General features: G+C 42.0%; 1 protein-coding gene across 1 annotated transcript in view; it reads left to right on the top strand.

The window, feature by feature from the left end:
- Window positions 1-2591: 2591 nt before the first annotated feature.
- plxna2 (plexin A2) overlaps window positions 2592-20405 on the top strand; it is a 178383-nt gene continuing 160569 nt past the window's right edge. Inside the window, exon 1 of the mRNA XM_038722831.1 lies at window positions 2592-3145. The gene's annotated coding sequence lies outside the window, so the exon portion shown is untranslated. The remainder of the gene's footprint in view (window positions 3146-20405) is intronic.

Raw genomic sequence — 20405 nt, 5'->3', positions numbered from 1 at the left:
CTGCACATCACACAATCATAATTCCAGCAATCAACCTCCTCACCCACTGTAGGCTTTGAGTCCTGTGAGGTTCTTGCCTCACCTCACCTCAGAAACAGTCTCTGTCTAGCAGGCCAGATTCCAAATGTAAACATAAATAAAAAGTCACTAATGACTAGCTTATCTAACAGGCACCTAATGACCAATGATGTGTGCTTTGATTTTAGATCCGGGGTGGAAAGGTGCCAGGACTTAACATGGCTGACTTGTACCACTGAGAATCTGGAACATCTTGACACAGCCCTCTGCTATGTATCTTTGCATTAAATTAAGGTGTTTGAAGAAGCAAAGACACTGAACTGAGCATGATACATGATGAACTGCCTATCACAAGATATTTGTGCATGTTGATTGAAAAGAAAATTAAATTCAAGGAAGTTTAAGAAATGTATACACTGATATAAAGGTGACATACACTGATTCAAAGGCTAGTTACAGCTAAAGACCTTGCAATTCTCATGCATATTTATTTCAAACAATGTACATTTCTTTTTTACTGTTAACACAATCTGCAACCAGCCTCAGTCAGTCGATATGTGTCCTAAAGTGAAGCATGACTGATAGAACTGAACTGTATGTAATAACCAAGCTTCACCTTGTAAAATGGGTTAATCTATCATTTCTCTCTTGCACAGAGCAGGCAAAACCTCTTCCAGACAGTTCTGTGAAACCTGTCTTTTCAATATGAATTGAGTTATGTTCCAATCAAACAAATCACAGCTTGTTCCAAACATGGCGGCTCCAAACTGGGTGAGTAATGAATTGAAAAAGTCTGTATCTGATTACCCCTGCCGCCCAGGGTTGACTAAGATCCAATTGAGAGGTAGTGCAGTGGAATTCCAATATGGACACCCTCCAGCAATTGACCCTGTCTTTAAGTGGGCGCTGTGCTTTTAGTGTACTTACATTGGTTGTTCCACATCTTCTTCCTCCTGGCAGTTTTGCAATACTTTTGATGGCAGACACTGGCTCCCTTTTCCTCACTCTGCATTATTGATGCATCAGAGAATGTGGATAGCCTACTTTTTTGTCATAACCCACTAAGGGCACAGATACAAGAAGAAGAGGGGTTGTTGTTGTTTGTATAACTATTTCAATGTCATTCCATGATTCTAACAGAAAAAAATCTCTCTCTTTCTAGATATGTATGTTGTATTAAACAACTGGATCCAGTTGATGGTCTCAGTGATGCAAAGAGAGCTAAAAGTCAACACTTGGCAGCCAATATTAAGATCACTGATCATAGATTTATCACTTTATGAATAAAAATGAAAGGACTGATAGGCAAGAACTTGCTGTTGCCTTCTCAATGAAATGAATACAATATGATGTCTGCAGCCCGAGTAACATAGATCTTCATAAATTTGAAATTCAAGTCAAGTCAATTTTATTTATATAGCCCGATTTTAAAAATTCACACATTTGCCTCATGCAACTTTACAATCTATAGGGTTAGGAAAATAAACAACAGCCTCTATCCTGAGACCCTCGATTCAAATAAGAAAAAACTCCCCCCACCAAAAAAACAAACAAAAAACCTTAAGTGGGGAAAAATAATAATAAATAATAAAGTAATACAGATATAGGAGAGTTAGGATATACTTAAAAAAATATATTTGTCCTTGACTGAACTCCTTACCTCAAGCTATAGGGCAATGTGGACACTGTAGACGGATTAATACCAGGTGTAAATGTAATCAGGTTAAAATCATATCCAGATACAACCCATTTCCATGCCAGGTCTAAATGGACCATGTGTGACTGACGCGATAGCAAATTACAGGAAAAACTTTTGTGATGATTATCTCTAAAGTTGAAACAATCCTGGGCTGCAGGGGTGCGTGGTGCAAAAAAGACATATCTGACACAGAGAATTAGGGAGAGAAAATCAGAAAGTGTATAAAACTAGAATCAAAAGAAACGCAGAAGGGCAAAAGTGAAGAAATCGAGTGTGTGTGTTTCTAAGTGTTTCTGAGTAGACACTGGGTCACAGTTTGGTCTATAGATGGCAGTATTCTAACAGAAACAGAGTTGGATGGGAGCGTTCCTCTGTGTTCTGTGTGTGCTGCGCAGACAGCATTGTGATGTGTAAGAAAATTATCTTTTCATAAATGTAATGCACTATTTAGTTATTAATGATCAATATTTAATCAATTTAGTCTCTTGTGAAGATTGATGAAGGCTATAGGAAATGTACATTTGTGTAAATATTTCTACAGAGAGTTATCCAAACTGTAAATTATAGCTAGGCTACATTAGAAACTTAAGGCATATTGTCGGTAAATTGTTCTTTTTTTTGGTAGGTGAGGGGATGGTACATTGCAAATTGCCAAAGGGTTTTATGTGTAGGCCTACAAGTGCATAGTGTTAAAAAAAATCTTCTTAATAAAGTTCTAAATGTTTTTCTAAGACTGAATTTCTGAATTATGCACAAATGCTACTTTCATTTATTCAATATTAATGTTTTTCTTTGGGCGGAAACGGTTAACTCCATAATGAGCTGGAGTGTGAGGGGGCTGGGTTTAACTGCGCAGTGTGCCAGTGGCAACGTACACACACTACTGTACATTGATGGAGCCGCTAATCCATGTCAGTCCGGCAGAGCCCTGTGAGAAAGCCACGCTGCGGGTCTGAACTGACGCTGCGAAATTACACCGTTGGACGATGGCAAGCCTGGCCACGGCTTGACCATAACCTGCGTGTATTGTAGAGCAGCCTGGAGGACGCTGAATCCCGAACTGAAGGAATGTGCCATTTCATTGACACGGTCTAGTAAAGTAACATTAGGAGGTCAGTTCAGATGGTGAATGCTCTGCTGCGAAGTTTACCCACTGAATTTACAAATACTCGCAGTAATGAAGGTTTTGACTTGAATGAATGACGTCGCCATCGCTTAACAGTTTCGTAGGTAGATGTATTTAAGGAATTGGAAGAACTAGTGAATGTAAAATTATTCAAGCATCTCCGAAAACGCAGGCTTTGTCCAAAATAGTGCATTTGGATTTTTTTTCTGTGGATGTGAGTCCAGCGCATCAGTTAAAACCCAGAAGACAGCAGCCGCGCTGGAGGGAACAGGATACCCAAGAGATCCAGTTTAAATGAAGAGGTGAGTGACGACCAACAAGCTCGTTTAGGCTAAATCTGCTTCACTGTGTGTGAATATCTGTTTAAATCCCACACGACTGTTCTATGCGCTGCAAACAAAAAACAGCCTCACTGTTCTGTAAAGGGCTAATTTCCGACACTGCGGAGAGACAGCTGGAGAGAGACATTTTTCATTTTAGGCTGCAGACTCCGATAAGGGCTGTTTCAATATTTCATTGTAGCTTTGCCACAGCCCATAATTTTAAATGAATGATGATCTGTGACCATAAAATGTATAGTTTACTAACAACTGCACTGTGTGTGCTCATAAAATATTTGCGTTTGAACTGAACATCAGGCTGAATGGTCAGGTGTTGCTCTGGATGCTTTATGCTCTATTCGAATTTATTAGATTTTAGCTGCCTCCTAATACAGCAGTATTACTGAGTTACAACCTGTTCATAATACTTCCAATTAGCATCATTCTTGCTGATGAGCAGCTTCTGGGATATGTTGGTAACATCTTTCTATTAAATGAAGTTACTTGACCAGCAGAGTTATTTTTAGTCTTTATATCCTAATGCTTGCAATAGAATTCTTTAGTAAAATGACACAGGCATGCTGTTCTACACAGTGCCCATGGTGTTTTATATTTATAGAAGACTTCAGACTACACCTCAACATTTTTTTTTAGATGTAATCTACTAACTAGTAGCAGGCAACAGACCTGGACTTGTGTGTCACTGCAACAAGTGAACCTTGAGTCTGTAGTCGGAGTTGATTATCAGACTGTTAAATTTCTCACTTTTCATGTTCACAAAAATATATGCACTGTGAATTAGTTTCAGGAGGTCACAGATTTGGTAGGCATCATCTAAATTCTATGCATTTCCTGTCAGATGAAGTCTCTTTGTGGTGAAATCAACAACAATCTGCTATATTGTTGCCAACTGGCATCAATTAAGGATTCCAGATCATCTCTAGACCTCATCTGTCCTATTCAGCAGATGCACCTACAAATCTTCATTCTCTGTCAGACTGCCAGCCCTCCGGCAAGCACCCATGACAATGACTAAAGAAAATAAATGTTGTCTTAAGTAGAAAATTGCCTTACATTTGCATTTGCATGAAAATAACTTACATCTGCCATGGCTGATGGGTAGCATATTAATCTTTCTGCCCCTTGCAATCAAAACCCGGTCCTTCTTGGTGAAATCATGTTTTTTGTGCATCTGAAGCATCACCCCTCACATCCAATTCACAGTGAAACAGCAGTTCGACCCCTAAGCAGCCACCAGGGTGGAAATTTCTGCCTTTGGAAGAACAAACCAGTACTCAGCATTGGTTTGATTATCACAAGCTGTTTATATTCACCGAATTAACTCTGGTCTAATGAAAAAAAAATCACATTCACTAATAGTGTAGTGCTTCCACTGAGGAATCAGCCCCTCTGACCAGCAGCGGTTATATGTTCGATTAGCTCTGCTTTGGCTCATATTTATTTTTGTCATTTATGAACAGTAACCTTGTATGATGCAAATTTTTATTGTTGGAAACTCGTTCCTTTGAAGACAAGATCTTTACAAGTGAATTAAAAATATTTCCTGAGCTGTTGTTGATAATTTCAGTTTATTCTGAAAGCAATGAATCACAGCCAGTTTGTTTTCTTTTTAAATAATGGAGGATATGAGCAAAGATGTTAAGAATTCTGCTCAATGAATCACTTTCAAGTGATGCCTTTGAAGGCACACCGTCCACGAAAGCCTTTCGAGAACCTCAACATCACACATTCATCCAATCAATAAGGTTAACCTCACCAAGCAGGAGAGAAATTGCTTCGACTGGACAAACTTAGATCGGGCTTTGTAGAGTAACGGTTGATGTTTCTCTGCCTCTACCTTTCCACTTCACCTCTCTGTAGGGGGCTGCAATACTTTGATTGAACGTACAGTGAATCTGTATGGTCAGCAAGGTATTCTTTATTTAGCATTTCTGATTTTGGAGTGAATTATATAAGTTTGTTGAGGACTGCATTTCCCCACGGAAAGTATTCACATCTTGTGTAGGTGTTTTCACTCCAAACATTTCATCTTGACTTTTGAAATAGCCATTATTGTGTACCTCTAACTATGAAATTTCACGTTATCAAGAGGAATTGGTCCTCTAAAGTACCCTGTACCCTCTAATGTACCACCATCATCAGTATCTGCGACAAACTCAGCTGATTGGCGCACATGGCTCAAGAGCGTCCTCTGTTGATGAAGAGCAAAGAGCCTTAACGGCAAGCCGAGTTAATTATTGGGCCACAGTGCGAGCACACAGCCTCTTTTCATTCAGTGTATTCTACTTATACCACTATGATAGCATTATAAACAAATTTTTTAACTGTGTGATTTGCTACTGAATGACGTGTGCTGTGTCACCACCAGCTTTCTCACAGCAGCACCACTGCTTGCTCCTCTTTGGATCCCCCCCTTAAGGCAGCCAGACTCACCACAGTTTTAGCTTGAGAGATTTTGACAAGTTGCTACGCATGCAGGCAGAATCCTTGACCTATTTCTTAATGAGTGAATACTGCAAATGCGCTCAGCGGCTGTGTGTATTCTGTAAGGAAGCACAGAATAACCCCCCCCCCCAAACCCCCACCATCCCAACTGTCTTTTACTTGCGCAAACACGCAAACACATGCAGATAATGGTACTTTTGTGAGTTCACTGACTCACTCTCCCACAGATATAGGTCCTGCCTTTCCTCTCTGTTGCATTGTACAAATAGTGTGTGAGTGTTTGTTTTAATGAAATTGGCCTCCCGTCTTCCCTCACTGTGGGCTGTTTATCTGAACCTCTCAACTGTCCAGCTGTCACAACAGAGATCTCAATCTTCTTGACCCACACACACGCTCCACTCAGTCAGCCTTGTTATGTGCATGTTTGAGTCTGGAATCTGTATTTATGGCGAGTGCGTACGTGTGAGGATTGACATAAGAGAGATCTGGATCTGTGGTGACATTGATCAAGTGGAGTGCAGTCAGGGAGAACATTTAGTCTGATAGGGGTCTGGCTTCAGTGGAAAGCAGAAGATCGTAACTGCCTCGTTCTCTTCATCCATGCAGCAAGCGGCTTCATTCACATCTTCTGTGCTCGCTGTCTCCTCTGGATAAATGTAAACAACCTGAGTTTTTCTACCTGTCTCTTGACGCTTCAAGCACCAGATTCAGCAGTAGAGATAGTCTCTCTCTAGGCGATGATTATCGTAACAAACGTTAGTTAATTTTAAGTTGTTGTTGGTTGTAGAGGTAGTACTCTGCTGATTAGTTGATTCAGGAGTGTTTGAACTGAACTTTGCATCTGGTATAAGATGACACTTAACTTTGTTGCAGTAATTCTGATACTGATGCTCAGAGACTGGCAGGTATCAGACTGAAATTGGGAACTGACATAGGATAGCTTCCACATTCCCATCTCTCCATTACATAGATGAATGTCAGATTTCATTCTTGGAGAAACAGATGATTTTTCATGTACTTGTAAAAGTCCTATCTAACATTTTAGGTCAACATTTGGTTAAAATGTTGTGTTGATGAATTCCAACACACTCTCTGTCCCACTGCAGTGTGAGAGAGAGTAAATCTAGTGTTGCATATCTTGTACAGACATTCCCTTGATATCAAAATCAGAATCAGCTTTATTTGCCAGGTATGACTACACATACGACGAATTTGACTCTGGATTGTACATTGCTCACGATGCGCTTGGTCATAAAATAATAAGTCAGACACAGACTACATTATACAGAACATATATCCATCGTCAACCGCTTATCCTGCATACAGGGTCGCGGGGGGGCTGGAGCCAATCCCAGCTGACATCGGGCGCAAGGCGGAGTACACCCTGGACAGGTCGCCAGTCCATCGCAGGGCCACACATAGACGAACAACCACTCACGCTCAAACCTAAGGACAATTTAGGGTTGCCAATTAACCTAGACTGCATGTCTTTGGATGGTGGGAGGAAGCCAGAGTACCCGGAGAGAACCCACGCAGACACGGGGAGAACATGCACAGAAAGGCCAGGGCAACCGGGGTTTGAACCCACGACCTTCTTGCTGTGAGGCGACAGTGCTAACCACCGCACCACTGTGCCGCCCCAGAACATATATACACACTATAAAAAAAAACAATATAGACAGATTGAGACAATAGTGCAATTAGCAGAGTGCTAAGGATGCAGGAGTAAATTATTATTATCATTATTATGTACATGTCGGAGGTATGTAATATACACATACGTGCATACATGTACACACAAATCGAGACAATAGTGTGATGGAGCATAGTGTAAAAGATGCAAATGAAGTCTTATATCCAGGTGTTATATACTTGAGGTAAGTGGATATGAAATATACAGTATATACAATATTAGAACATAACAGTATGAACAGCACTGAAATATTAAGTATATCTATAGTATATGTTTATAATATATTATAAACATACACAGTAGACATCAGATCTTAAGATATCGCATTACTCTTTGATAATTTCCATACAATAGCAGATGTTAGAAAACACTAGAGGACTCCATTTAACGGTCTAGTCATGCTGCTGTAGCCATTTTCATCATCTTGAGTAGTTGTGCACGTAGCCTTCAGTGACTTACTGAATCGTTGAAACCATTTTAAATTGATGACTACAGGCCACTACATTGTTAAGTAGCAGCTTTCCCAGCATGAGCAACACATAGCACAGAGAGCAAAAATCAATGCCACTCCTTTGCATTTCAATTCCCGACACACAGGGACACTTTTTAAACATACGAGTACTTGAAAGAAAAAGGCCACCTTTTTTTCTCACTGTGTGTTCACTGTGCTTGGATTTTGTTGAGACAGTTTGGTTCCCCTGTCTCTGTCAGGATTCTAGCTGTTTTTTGCAAGAAGAAGGCTGTGTGTGTCCGCAACTCCCAGACAGGCTCCAGCCAGTCTCTTCAGAGGACCGTCGGGGAACGGTTAACAGTCGTCCCTCTGCCAGGCGCAAACGTAGCCAGTCCAGATCCTGCTCTCTCTATTGATGGCAGCAAGTTAGCAATGAACCCCAGTGTGCACTCTGCTGTCCCAAAGGCTTGCCAGCTTGCTGAAACAAAGCCTTTTGTAGGACCGCTGAATCCAACAGATGGAGAAATGGACAGTAAATGAAAGTAGAGGGAAAACGGAATAAAGGAATTTAGTGGAGCATGTTTGTGGGTAGGCATTTAGGCTACTCCTTTGGGAAGCCTAACACCCTCACAATGCAATACTGGCAGAACTTAAATGTTCTCTCGTTGACATGCTGCGAGAGCGGCTTTGGGCCCCTATGTGAGTGGAGAAGGCAGTCTGCTCACGAGGGCTCTCCAGGGCCTGGGAAGCCTTTATTAAGATGTTAATGGAACTGCCTTCATGACACATTTCCATGGGACAGGATCCCTTGCCTCTGCCATTCTTTAGTGCCTCAATCTGCCTGCCACAATCATCAGTCTCTCCCCCTCACACAACAGCCTGTTTAGGCATTCAGCCCCGTCTCCACATTCCCTTGCCCAGGCGCTCTCACTCTTTATCTGATCTCTGCTGTCACAAGCCATCTTATATTTTACCACGTGTAACAAAATTACCTGATGCCAGCGATAAGGGCAGCAATCCTGGCAGAGAGACCTGAAGAATAACAAGTCTGGCTGTTTGTTTGTCACTGATCTTCACACCGGTTGGAAGTCAGACTGTCACCCCAGCAAGCCATGAGGGCTGTTGTGATTTCTTTCCCAAACACTGTTAGCTGGTAGCGTGTTTCCAGGACACAACCTACATTGCTTGCCCTCAGTTGCCTTAGCCCTCAAACTGCTCCCAAGGCTTCCTAATGCAACCTGAGCTGATTATGAAAACAACAACAACAAAAAGGGAGGGGAAGGGAGCTCAGCTTTACATACAAATGCCTTGACTTACTTCATTTTCATGAAAGGAACTGAATGCATTGCCCCAACCATTTTCTTTTTTCACATCCCTTTGAATATAAGTCAGTTTACCCTGGCACCATCAATAATCAATTAGCTGGTGTCATGGGAGGATGTGCGTTTTTTTTGGTAGAAACTTGACAATAAGTGAGCAACAAAAAGGAGTAGGAGAGAGACGGAGTGGGAGGGGGCTTGTGTTAGACGCCAAGGGGCAGCTGTCAAGAGCAGATGACTGTGTGTGTGTGTGCGTGAGTAATTTTGTGCTTGGCTGCTTGTGTTTGTGTCCATTTTAATTTATTTTTGTTTGACTGCATGGCACATGTGTCGTTTGTGGTTGTGTGTGTGAAAGATGAGGCACCAGGGTAGGCAGTAAGGGCAACCATGCTGCGCTGCCCACACTGCCCCCTGGTGATGAGGATGCCCCTGCCTGGCACTGTCACCATGGTTACTGCAGGAAAAGGGGTGCAGACATTGCTTGTCTAGTCTGCTCATGTGCCATAGGGGAGCCCGGCCAACGGCAGCTTTGTCCTTCTACTATATACACTGCTGTCCAATTACAACTAGGACCACTTTCAACTCAAAGGGGCCTATTATGGCCATTAGCTCTGTCAGCCATTTCAAAGCAGCGTGTAATTTTCTTACAAGATTGACTCATGCTAGTATTTGCCCAAGAATTGTAAAATCCACCAGCTCACTCTGTTTACATTAACTTAATTCTCTCTATGCTTATTGTATTGAATTTTCTTCCTATGGGGTTGTAGGTAACACAGCACTCAAATTCCCTTGTTTTGCCCCAAGGCTCAGTGACATGTAGATACCTGCACCTATGCTCTCTTCATTGTTACTATTTTGCAATGAGGCACGGCCTTATCTGCCTGGATAGCTCTTCTCAGTGTGAGGCAGTAGCCTTTACTCATCCTCAGCCCTTAACAGAGAGGAGAAGAGAAGAAAAGAAAAGAAAAGGGGAAACATGGCCTTCAATTTCATTCCAGAGTGAGATAACCAACAGAAAAACCCTGTCTGGAAAAGTCCTCCCCCTTCTTCTTCTATCTTGTTCCTTCTCTCGCATACACACATCCTCTTGATAAACTTTTTCCACTGTTGTAGACCAAAGTAAATTGTGCTAAATTGATGATGAAAGACCTCGAAACTCCCACAACTTCAAAACATAGAATGTGGCTCACTGTGGCGTGTTATGTCTCTGCAATATTGATAAAAGCATAAAGGCAAACAATTAGACTGGATGAGTCAGCTGCTGCTTGCGAAACTGCAAGGTCCATATTTCTTACACTTGAATGCTTGGTCAGGTTGTGATGGTTCTAGGAAGGAAGGATCTTAGATGTATCATGAAAAAAGTTTGGTCGGCTACTGCCGCCAGTCCTGCAACTCCAGACTCTTTACTTTGGCCCAAGGTGATTTATTGTGTCCAGGCCAGGAGAAATAAATTCTCCCCTTGGATAACAGTTAGGTTTATGCATGAATATATTACTCTGATACAAACAATGAAGCCAGTGGGAGAAAAGGGATGAAAGGTACTTAAATAGGGAGACAGCTTGTCATAGAGCCCACACAAAGTCTGCAAGGATGTGTAGTTGCTCTCCTGGTATGCTCCGGGAAAAAACGTTAAAAACACTGTATGAATGTAATTGCTTTTGTTGTTAATTTTGACCTTGGCCCGACCTTAAAGATTATCGCTTTGTACACCATAAGCATAGGGCTTTGGGCAATGTGTGGGAACAATAAATCCTGTTTTCCCCTCGATGCATTTCTGGGAGCCTGTCTTATCAAATGATATCAACAAAATGGCCATTGTGAACCATGCTGTACAAACTAAATTGAGCTACAGTAACGGTACGCTTGCCGAATGACTGGTATTTGTTCCTGCCAGCCAAACATTATCAACATGAATCTATCAGAGGGGAAGTTTGATGTTGTTGTTTCACTACTCTTACTTCTATCTACCTTGCTATCAAAGGGAAACACTGCATTTACTCAGTGGAACAGCGGGATCTCGCCCAGACAGACACATTATTCTGCCTCTGTCATAACCAATGAAATATGAAACATGACAGCAGCGTCTTCATGTAACCTGCATTAGATGGACAGAAAAATCTTAAACAAAGAGTAAGTGACACAATGTGATATCACGCCATGCAAAACACATAATCAAAAAACACTACATCTTCACACATCAGCTGCAATGTAGGTCACAAGCACTGTCTTTTCTATTGTCGTTAAAGAGAATGAATCAAGGTATCGAAGACAATTATTCAGATTGTGACAGCCAAGCCTTTTGCAGCAGAGGGCTTGAAATCCTTGTGTTGTCCGTGAAGATGTTGATTAAATATGACTACTCTGAAATATTTGCCTTCTTAAGGGAGGCAGAAAGTAGAAGAAGGGAGGGAAGTGAATGGAGAGAGTGGGAAAGGCAGGGGACTGGGCAGGCTTGTACTTGAAAGCAACGATTGAGCATCCTTTCTTGTCTTAATCTGCAACAGTTAGGGATTTACACTGTGGGAGCTAATGCTGTTAACCAGCTGATCCACACAGAAGGTACATTCAAAGGATATTTTGCACGTCATTGCTGCTACAGCCTTGATTTTACCAGACACACCTTTATTTCCTCATTCATCTCGCCCAGAGAACAAGAGTAAAGCTGGGAATTAAGAAGATTTTTTCTCATTGCAGAAGGCATCTCTGAGCATGTAGGTACAATGTTTACTGTTAAGTACTTTGCACAAGCCTCATTGCTTCTGTTGCTGCAAGACCTCCCCCACACTTCACAGAAAAAAACATGTTCAACCTGACAGGGGTGAATAGGTGAGGTGAATTTGCATTTTATTACAAAGCATACACAATGTTTCAGGCATTATTTTTGTTAACAAAATGTTGTTAAATATAAATAATTTGCTTTTGCAGGGTTTCAACTTCCTTAATAGATGTTTTTATTCACAAACAAATTTAACATATCGCTTAAGAAGAGTGTTTGATGAGCACAATTAAGCATTCATTTTAGTCTTTTCTTTTTGAGTTTTTTTTTTTAAAGCCGCAGACACAGTATCATCCCCTCCACGTCCAACCTCATCCCTTTCTTCTGCTTCCTCTCTTCATTCTCTCCTGTTTATTTTGGAAGGGGGGGTGGAAGTGAGAAGCAGTGAGAGTGAGCTGGCTGGAGGGATGCCAGAGGGGACTGGCATGTGGCTTAGATGCCGGGAAATGTCAGCACATTTTCACATTCACCTGTGTTTTGGGACCTTAGCCTGCATTCTTCCGTGCATCCTCAGACAAAACAGAAAATTAGAAAATCTGATTTTGAAACAGGGAGGGGCTGCTGGGCTATGCACTGTTGTCACTGTTGAAAAGGTCCAAAGTACACATAATGTCAGTGTTTGGTGAGGGCAAAGCAGGAGAGAGCCCAAATGCACAACACTGGAGAGCAGATATACAGACACATAAGCACATTCTTACTTATTTGAGTGCATACATATTCTTACTGCAATGTATATCCTCCATGGATTACTTGTGTGTAGACATTGAAAAGCCTGATAAAGGACACCTTGTCTTTGTTTATTTTGCCAAGACTACAGTGTTAGTGAGTTGTGTCATACAAAGCATTAGTGGCTTCAATGGCTTAAGGTCTGAAATGCTGAATTGCCATGTGTCTGCCTGCCTGGCTCCCTGAGGCGCTAAACATGTACAGTAGCTTTGTGTCAAGGTAAACCCCATCTCTCTTTGTACACTACTCTTTGACGCAACCAGCCAGAAAAAGGAAAGCTAAGAAAGCAGACTAAAACTCATTTTACTGTACTGTAAAACTCATTTTACTGTTTTACATTGTACTGTTACATTATGTTAGAGAAGTTATTTTATAACAGCACCAGAGCTACAAAAATGACCTGTTTCTAACATAATGCAATATCTAAGCTGCTGGTAACATTTCAGTTACATTTCATTTCAGTTACATTTCAGTTACCTTTCCTAGTAAATACCCTAAAGGAAAGTCTTTAACTTAAGGGAAATTGAGAGGAATTAGCTCCACAATAATGATGCTGTGCACTAGCTTAGATGTATAACTTAATTTAACTGAAACACTGAGAAACACTGAGGGGTGTAATCCACCAGATTACTCTGTACTTGAGGAAGATACTGATATTGATAATTTTATTGAGGTGGTATGTGTAGATCAGTGACTGATTTTCTGATTCAGATGATGACTTTACATATTGGATGCATATGACCATTTTTTTAAAAGCCACAGTGAACGCCTGCAAAAGACAAACTGGCATATTGCTTCTGCAGGCCCACGCATCGACCTTATGACTGATCAAGGTCAGGTCACTCTTAGAAGCAGCAAAAGGGCAGGCTGTAAGAATGCACTGAAATCCAGCATTCCCAGCCTCTTGTCCAAAACAGAGGAAGAAACAGGGGAGGTCTGGGTTTTTTTACTCAGGACACTGAGTCAGACAGGAAGAGGAGAGGAAGTTGGAAGGGAGGGACGGAACAGGAAGGCGAAACTGTTTTCGTAGAAGTCAAGGGCACTGTGTGCCAGGCAGAGGTATAACTAAGTGACACCATTTGCCCAGGATTAGTTAAAGAAAACAGAGAGCTTGGGAATAGCTGAAAAACTGGCCCTGTTTCAGCGAGCTCACAGGATATGCAGTATAGGCTTATAGATGATGTAGGTTTTTGTGGAAGTGTAATACTCCAGACTAATGGGAAAACTCGCTCATTGACTCCTAGTCGGTCCCAGTCAGACTGAAACAGCAGTGAACCAACCACCAAGTTTCCTAATTAGCCCACCTCAGCATGTTTGTCTGCCCCAGATGCTCCTATTTATGTTACTGATGAAATGCTGAATGGAGCTTTTTTTCCCCCCTATGTTACATTTTCTCGAGGGTAGCAAATAGTCGATTTTATCGTTTTTCTCTTTCCTGTTATTGCAGGTTTTTTCAGTGAGTATGATTATATGTTTGGCCTACCGCTGATGCAGTTTATGGGTAGCAGCAGCAGCAGGGCTGTTTTGTTTCGCTCAAAGGGTTGACTGCCATGTACCCTACCCCAGTGTTTTGTCCCCATCTCCCCCGAGTAAGAAATGACAGAATGTGGTGACAGAAGGAAATGCCCAGGCTTCCCACTGCTGTGTTTATGCTGACTGTAACGTGGGCATCAATTTCATCATATCCTCTGCCACAGCATACTTATCATCGAGAGGTTTCAGTTACATCTCTCAATTGGATGGAGAGGGGCTGACTCGCTTGCCGAAGCCTCATTTTACTGCTTCACTAAACCCGTGGCCCAGTATGATCGCTTTTAAAGCAGTCAAGCCACAGAGTCTCTCCCTCAGCTTCATCATCTATGTGTGCGGTCTAAGGAAAAAGTTAATGCGAGGTAAAAGCCGCCACTGAGGAATTCAGATCGCCTGGGTTTGGCATTGGTCATACTGACCAAGCATGGGAATGCTTTTTCTTTGATTTATTTTCAGTTACTATTGCCCTGTCTGTTCATGTTCTTTATTGCTGTCTTTTTTTCTCTTGATATTGCTCTTTCCCTCGCTCCCCTCTTTATTGCTCTTTCTCTCGCCTCTCTCTCTTTGGCTGTCTGTCTTTTTGTCTCTGTCTCTTTTGCACTGTGTGATATGGTCCCAGCCTGCCTCACTTCCTTAACAATAAAACAGATGCTAATTTTAATCATCTTACTAGCAGAGATTAGTCTTTGATCAAACTTAATGCTCAGAAAGCAACTGCTGCTTTCAGAGAGAGGCTGTGCTTGTAAATGGGATCTGGTGACTAAGGCAATGCAGGATACTCCACTTGAGAGCTGTTACACTTAAGCCCTTTATATATGTACAGTATTTCTCTTGCCCAACATTTTACATGATGTGCAGTCAAAGCATTGTAAGAACTACAGTCCATTTCACAGAGAGCTGGATTTAGACAAGTCCTGCTATGAATGTCAATGTTTTTCCCCCCTCAAGACCTACTTATGCGCATGCAAGTGTGTGTGATTACATCAATGATATGCTTTCCAGAGATCCAAGCCTCTCCACTGGGTGCCTTTATCAAGATGTAGTAGAGAGAAGAAGAATACTGACGGACAGTTGTATGAGGCTCAGTGGTCACATATAAAAGATGCTCTCCAGTGTCTGTCTGAAGAATATAGATGGCCTGACTATCTCTGGGTTATATCTACAGCAAAGCAGGGGACAGATTCAGGAGCCTCTGGCCTGTGAAAATGAGTGTGAAGCACTTATTCCCAGGTTCACTTATGTAGTGGACGGGCTGTAGCGGCTCTTCATACAGCTCTGACAGATTCAGAGCGTCTCTGACAGCCAGGAATCTTGTACAGTATAAGCATCGTACGTAGTCGCCATGGTTTCTTCGGTCACCTCTATCTCATTCCAGGATGCTTGACTTTTCTTGGTTCCTCAAAAAAGGGCAGAAAAGAGCACACTAGGCAATTAATATTTTGTGGTGTCTAAGGTTTTTCTGTATTGCCTGGATGTTTAAGGCCACTAAATATAATCCCAAGGAGTCAATAGGGTAATTTCTTTTTTCCGTCCTGTCCCTGTGACTTTGAACATAATGAGTATTGGACCTCTTCCCCTTCTGATCCTTCGTTCTTTGTGCATCATCACAGAGGTGGACCATAATGCTCATACAAATGCTGCCTCGATCTCTTGTGTATTATACAGTACAATACTCAACCTTCAAAGCTATTGTGAATAATACCATACATTGCTATTACTCTGCCAACACACTATTTTTCCTCATGGACCTTCTAGGTCACCATGACATTCCTTCCCTCCACTTTCTCACTGCTCACCCATTCTATTATAAGCGTGTGCGGTGCAGTTGTGCCACATATGTAAAAAATGTGCTTCACAGTACTTTGTGCATGCCTGTACTCCAGTGCACATGCTATATGTCACTGTTGTGAACATTAGCCTTAGTATTTTTGCTGAGTTTCAAAAACATTCCCTGAGAGAAAAAAATGTTGGCCATTTTAGAGCATCCTTGTCAAATTATTTTGTACTTGTGAAGTATCATATTTCAGTAGTTCAGTATTTGTGTAATTACATAAACATCTGATATGTTTGCCAAAGTTTAAAACATTTATAAGTTTATAATATTGATAGAAAAGTGGTTGCTGAGGTAATATGCCTGCTCGACTCTTAGGACACTGGCTCACAGGAAACCAGCCAGTGCTGATTTTCCACCATATCCCAGCCAGCGCTGCATCCTGTACGGGGTTCACACAGAACAGGCCGGAAGGCATGCGTGTGCGCTTCCATACTGATCCAGCAAGTCACTCAGTCAGTCTGCCAGCTTGCTCTCTGAGCTCTGTCCCGTCCTATTCTGTCCTCTCCTGGCATGGCCTGGCAGTGGCTGCCGCACTCCAGAGGGCGATCAGGTGGATTTTTATACACCCAGCATGCGTAAGGCTGAGCCAGAGCTTACTGCAGCGCTCACTGTTTTATTATTCATATTCATTGCAAGTCTTAGTTGGACTTGCATACAAATGTGCTGTAAGTCTTTTGCTTAGCTGTGGTCTGTGACAGCAGTTTTGTAACTTTGGCCCTATGTGTTACACTTAAACCATTTCTTTTATTTTTTCAGGATTCCAAACCAGTATATATATAAATAGTTCTAATAATCACAAAACCCTATCTTGTCCTATTACTTATGAACATGTATCAATTACATAAAATTCTGGTCAATAAGCCTACTGAATTATTTTAAAATTTTCATTGTTAACGTGAAGATTTGCTATTTAATTATTACATTGTTGGCTGCTTACATTTGTCTACAACTGTGGTACATATGGGTTCTATTCAACCTTTTGCTGCCTGTTAAAATAACTATAAAGTCTGCTGTATACACAGAGAGAGATGAGTACTATTGTTCTCTGTGTGGTGGGCAGTCTTCACAGAAAACAGTACACTCTGCTTGCTAGGCATGTATCCTTCTGTGTGAGTAAGCACCCAATTTCCTCACCACATGCTGTTATTGCCTCTCATTCAAAGGGAGATTGGGTTAAGTAACTAGCCGCAGACTTGATTTTGTGGTGTTTTATCACCTCTGATGAAATTAGAGGGGCCTCTACCAGGCAGAGGTAGCAAGAGAAACAGACTGAGAGAGCAGGAGAGAGGCTGAACCTTTTTGTAACCGTGTGATAATGCATCTGTTATATGTGCCTGAGCAGAAAGGGCCTGAAAATAGGCCGTAAAGCTCCTCAGACAGTATATTTGAGAGGCAGGCATCACTCTGCTTGGGGTCATAGCAGGTCTTGAACACAATGAGTGAAGGCTTCCTTCCTCATGTAAAAGTTTACATAACAAACAATGCCACCAATACATTAACTTAAGTTTACTGTCTTACTTTACTGTAAACTTGTCAAGATCATTTATCAGATGATGAGTGAAATGTTTTTCATATATATTTCATACATCATCATCATCATATAGTACAAACATATAATGTACAGCCCTCAGGTGTTGTTACCATTGCTGCTGTGCACAGACACAGATATCCTACACAGTCAGTTCTTTCTTCACTTTTTCACATGAAGCCTTATCTGTCCCATTATTTCACAGAGGCCATGTGGTTTTGGTCAAACTCTAATGTTTGGCCTTCTTTGACTCTTTATCAAGTTTGGTGAGAAGACAGCGCAAGCGACACAATGAGGACCAGGCATGGTGTTTACACTCAGTCTGGAGGGAAGAAGAGCGGGTTATTGGGGTTAGGGAGTTTAACTCCTCACAAGTGCTTCCATTGCAATAAGTCACAGTCATGAGTATGAGATAAGCTAGCCAAGTGTGTATGTCTGGTGCTACTGCTGACCCTGAGCAGACTAGGATTGTTAGTGGACTACAACCTGAACTAGGGCTTGCACTGGAAGAGCAAGTCATGGACCTGGTGACAGCCATATTTCCAAGCCTCCTAGGTGACAGCAGGATACCTTTCATGGCTGGAAGTTGAGTGTTTGTTTATACAGTCTTGCTGTGTTTGTCAAAATGTCAGTGAAGGAGCGTGGCTAGCTGTAAACATCATTAACCGAGCAGAGAGAGTCCCAGAGAAAACTGGGTGAGGAATTATTAAAATAATTAAAACGTTGCCACACTGACAAAGACAGAGAGACAGCAACATATGTACAAACACACACACTAACTGCATCTGTAGACATCATCAGACAGTCACATGACAGCTGAGATTAACAAATGACTGTCTCCTGCTTTATCAATAGACTGAAAACTGGGCTTTAACTCTCAACTCTGCGTGAAGTAGCAAAGGGTGTTTTATTTATCTTTGCCTAGTGTGTAGTTTTTACTTTCCGTGCCAGTGCCATGCATGCTGCCAACTAACTGTCCCAGAATTCAGAGTGCTGGGGGTGGAGTTGAGATCACACATCACACATGCTACACTTTCAAGTTAATTGCATTGACAGATGATTGATTTTAGTATGGACAGAGCTTTAGCCCAGAGAGTGTTCACGGGTTACATGTCTGTATGACTTCATAATTCCTATTGTCACTCATGATAATCAAAACAACACAACATTTTCTACTTCACCGGTCTAGCCAATCCTCTTCAAACCATGTAGCAATTCACAGTGATCTATTACCATGTTTTTCATGGAGGAGCTCAGTAGAAGAGTGTGTTTCCTGCTGCGTTATTCAGTGCCTGAGTGTTAACCAACCCAATGTAGCCTCATCCTCTCAGCCAGCGTGATAACAGAGCTAGAGCAGCCTATACCATTCAGTCTTTAGATGAAACAGTAGCAGGAGAAATTGAGGGGATTAGTTTGACTGACAGCATTCCCATAATTTTCTCCTCCCCCCTGGAACTCTTACGTAACTATCCTGGATTTTGGCTGCTGTCTACTGAGTGAAATAACAGGTCTCATTGTGTAATGAGTACATATAGTATACATTTAGACCAAAATAATAGCACTATGTAGATTTTTTTCACCTCCTTTTCTCTACATGTCTCTGCTTCTCCTCATTCCTCTCACACTTTGCCTGCGCCACCCTTCCCGAGTGTGCCAGCCAGGCTATGTAAATTTGCTCCAGATAATAGTGGACGTACCATGCCAGCTTCTGGAGTTGTGGCTGCCGCTGTGGCTGCAACGGCTTGTTACCCAGCTGGAGTAATGGCTGCATGGCTCATTCCTCTTTCCCCTGTCTGCCCTCTCTCCCTGTCTTTCTTTCATCTTTGTATCTCTCTCTCTGTTTTGTTTTGCCCTTCTCGCTCACTTTCACAGGCCATCATTCACTGTTTCTGTCCCCTTATCTCAATTTCTCTTTTGCTGTTTTTTATCGCTCGCCTTCCCCTTTTCCTCTTCCCTCCCTATCCTTCTCCCTTCTCTCAATCCCTCCAGCAGTAGTAGTCTTGGCCACTAAGCCGTGCTCCAGCACGACTTTGATCCCAATGAGACAAATGATGAAGCAGAGGGTGGGGGAGTGAGTGAATGCGTGGGGATATACAGTACAGTGTGTGGCTACTGAAATGGAAGCCATTTTTTTTCATGTGATTGTCTCAATTAGGCTGCCTCTGTGAACCTGCAATGTTTCACTCACACTCCATGGAACGAGTGCTTAATCTCACACATTTCAGCTCACTTGCAGAGCAGTTTGGTGGTGCTTAACTGCGGATTTGGCATGACTATTTGACAGAAGGTTCAGTCCATTGGTGCCTCATTATGATTGGGCAACTGCACACCAAAGGTCAGAGTCCATGCTTTGTTTAACAGAGTGCAGCTTCAGGCAGATAACACCTCTGCAGGGAGAGTCTGTTGATAAAGAAAACAAATACATCAACACAAACCATAGACACATGACGATGCCAGTACAGACACACAAAAACATGCACACACAGGTTGTGCTGTGGCCTGCGCTTGTTTGGGTTAATGTCACCTGTATCTTCTTGGCTCGGCTGTCCTCACCATGGCTAGTCCTCTCCTCTCTGTTCAACTCTGCAGCACATTAATGACCTACTTTATGTAATCTGATTGCAGCAAGGCCAGACGAACTGAGCCATTCATTCATTTCATTCCAGTCTACTCCACACAGGACGGGCAAATGCCTGCTCATTCAGACCAATGCCCCTTTGGCTGTCCTTTGCACCTGCTACCTGGTGCACCAGCCAAGTTCTTAATTTTGCCAAGTCCATTTGTCCGCTTCAACAACTGTTAAATATCCCATACGATATAGCCAGAAAGAAGCATCCTAAAATATGAGAAATGTAATGTATCATGCAAGTGCAATTTTGAAGTTTAGTTCAGAATTTTAAAATTCCTATGGATTGCAGG

Source organism: Micropterus salmoides, unplaced genomic scaffold (genome assembly GCF_014851395.1).
Source record: "Micropterus salmoides isolate LMB-PRFRI ecotype aquatic unplaced genomic scaffold, ASM1485139v1 Ms_hic_scaffold_16, whole genome shotgun sequence".
NCBI classification, from domain to species: Eukaryota; Metazoa; Chordata; class Actinopteri; order Centrarchiformes; family Centrarchidae; genus Micropterus; species Micropterus salmoides.
The sequence above is the reverse complement of the archived record's forward strand: the minus strand, read 5'-3'. Positions and strand labels throughout refer to the sequence as shown.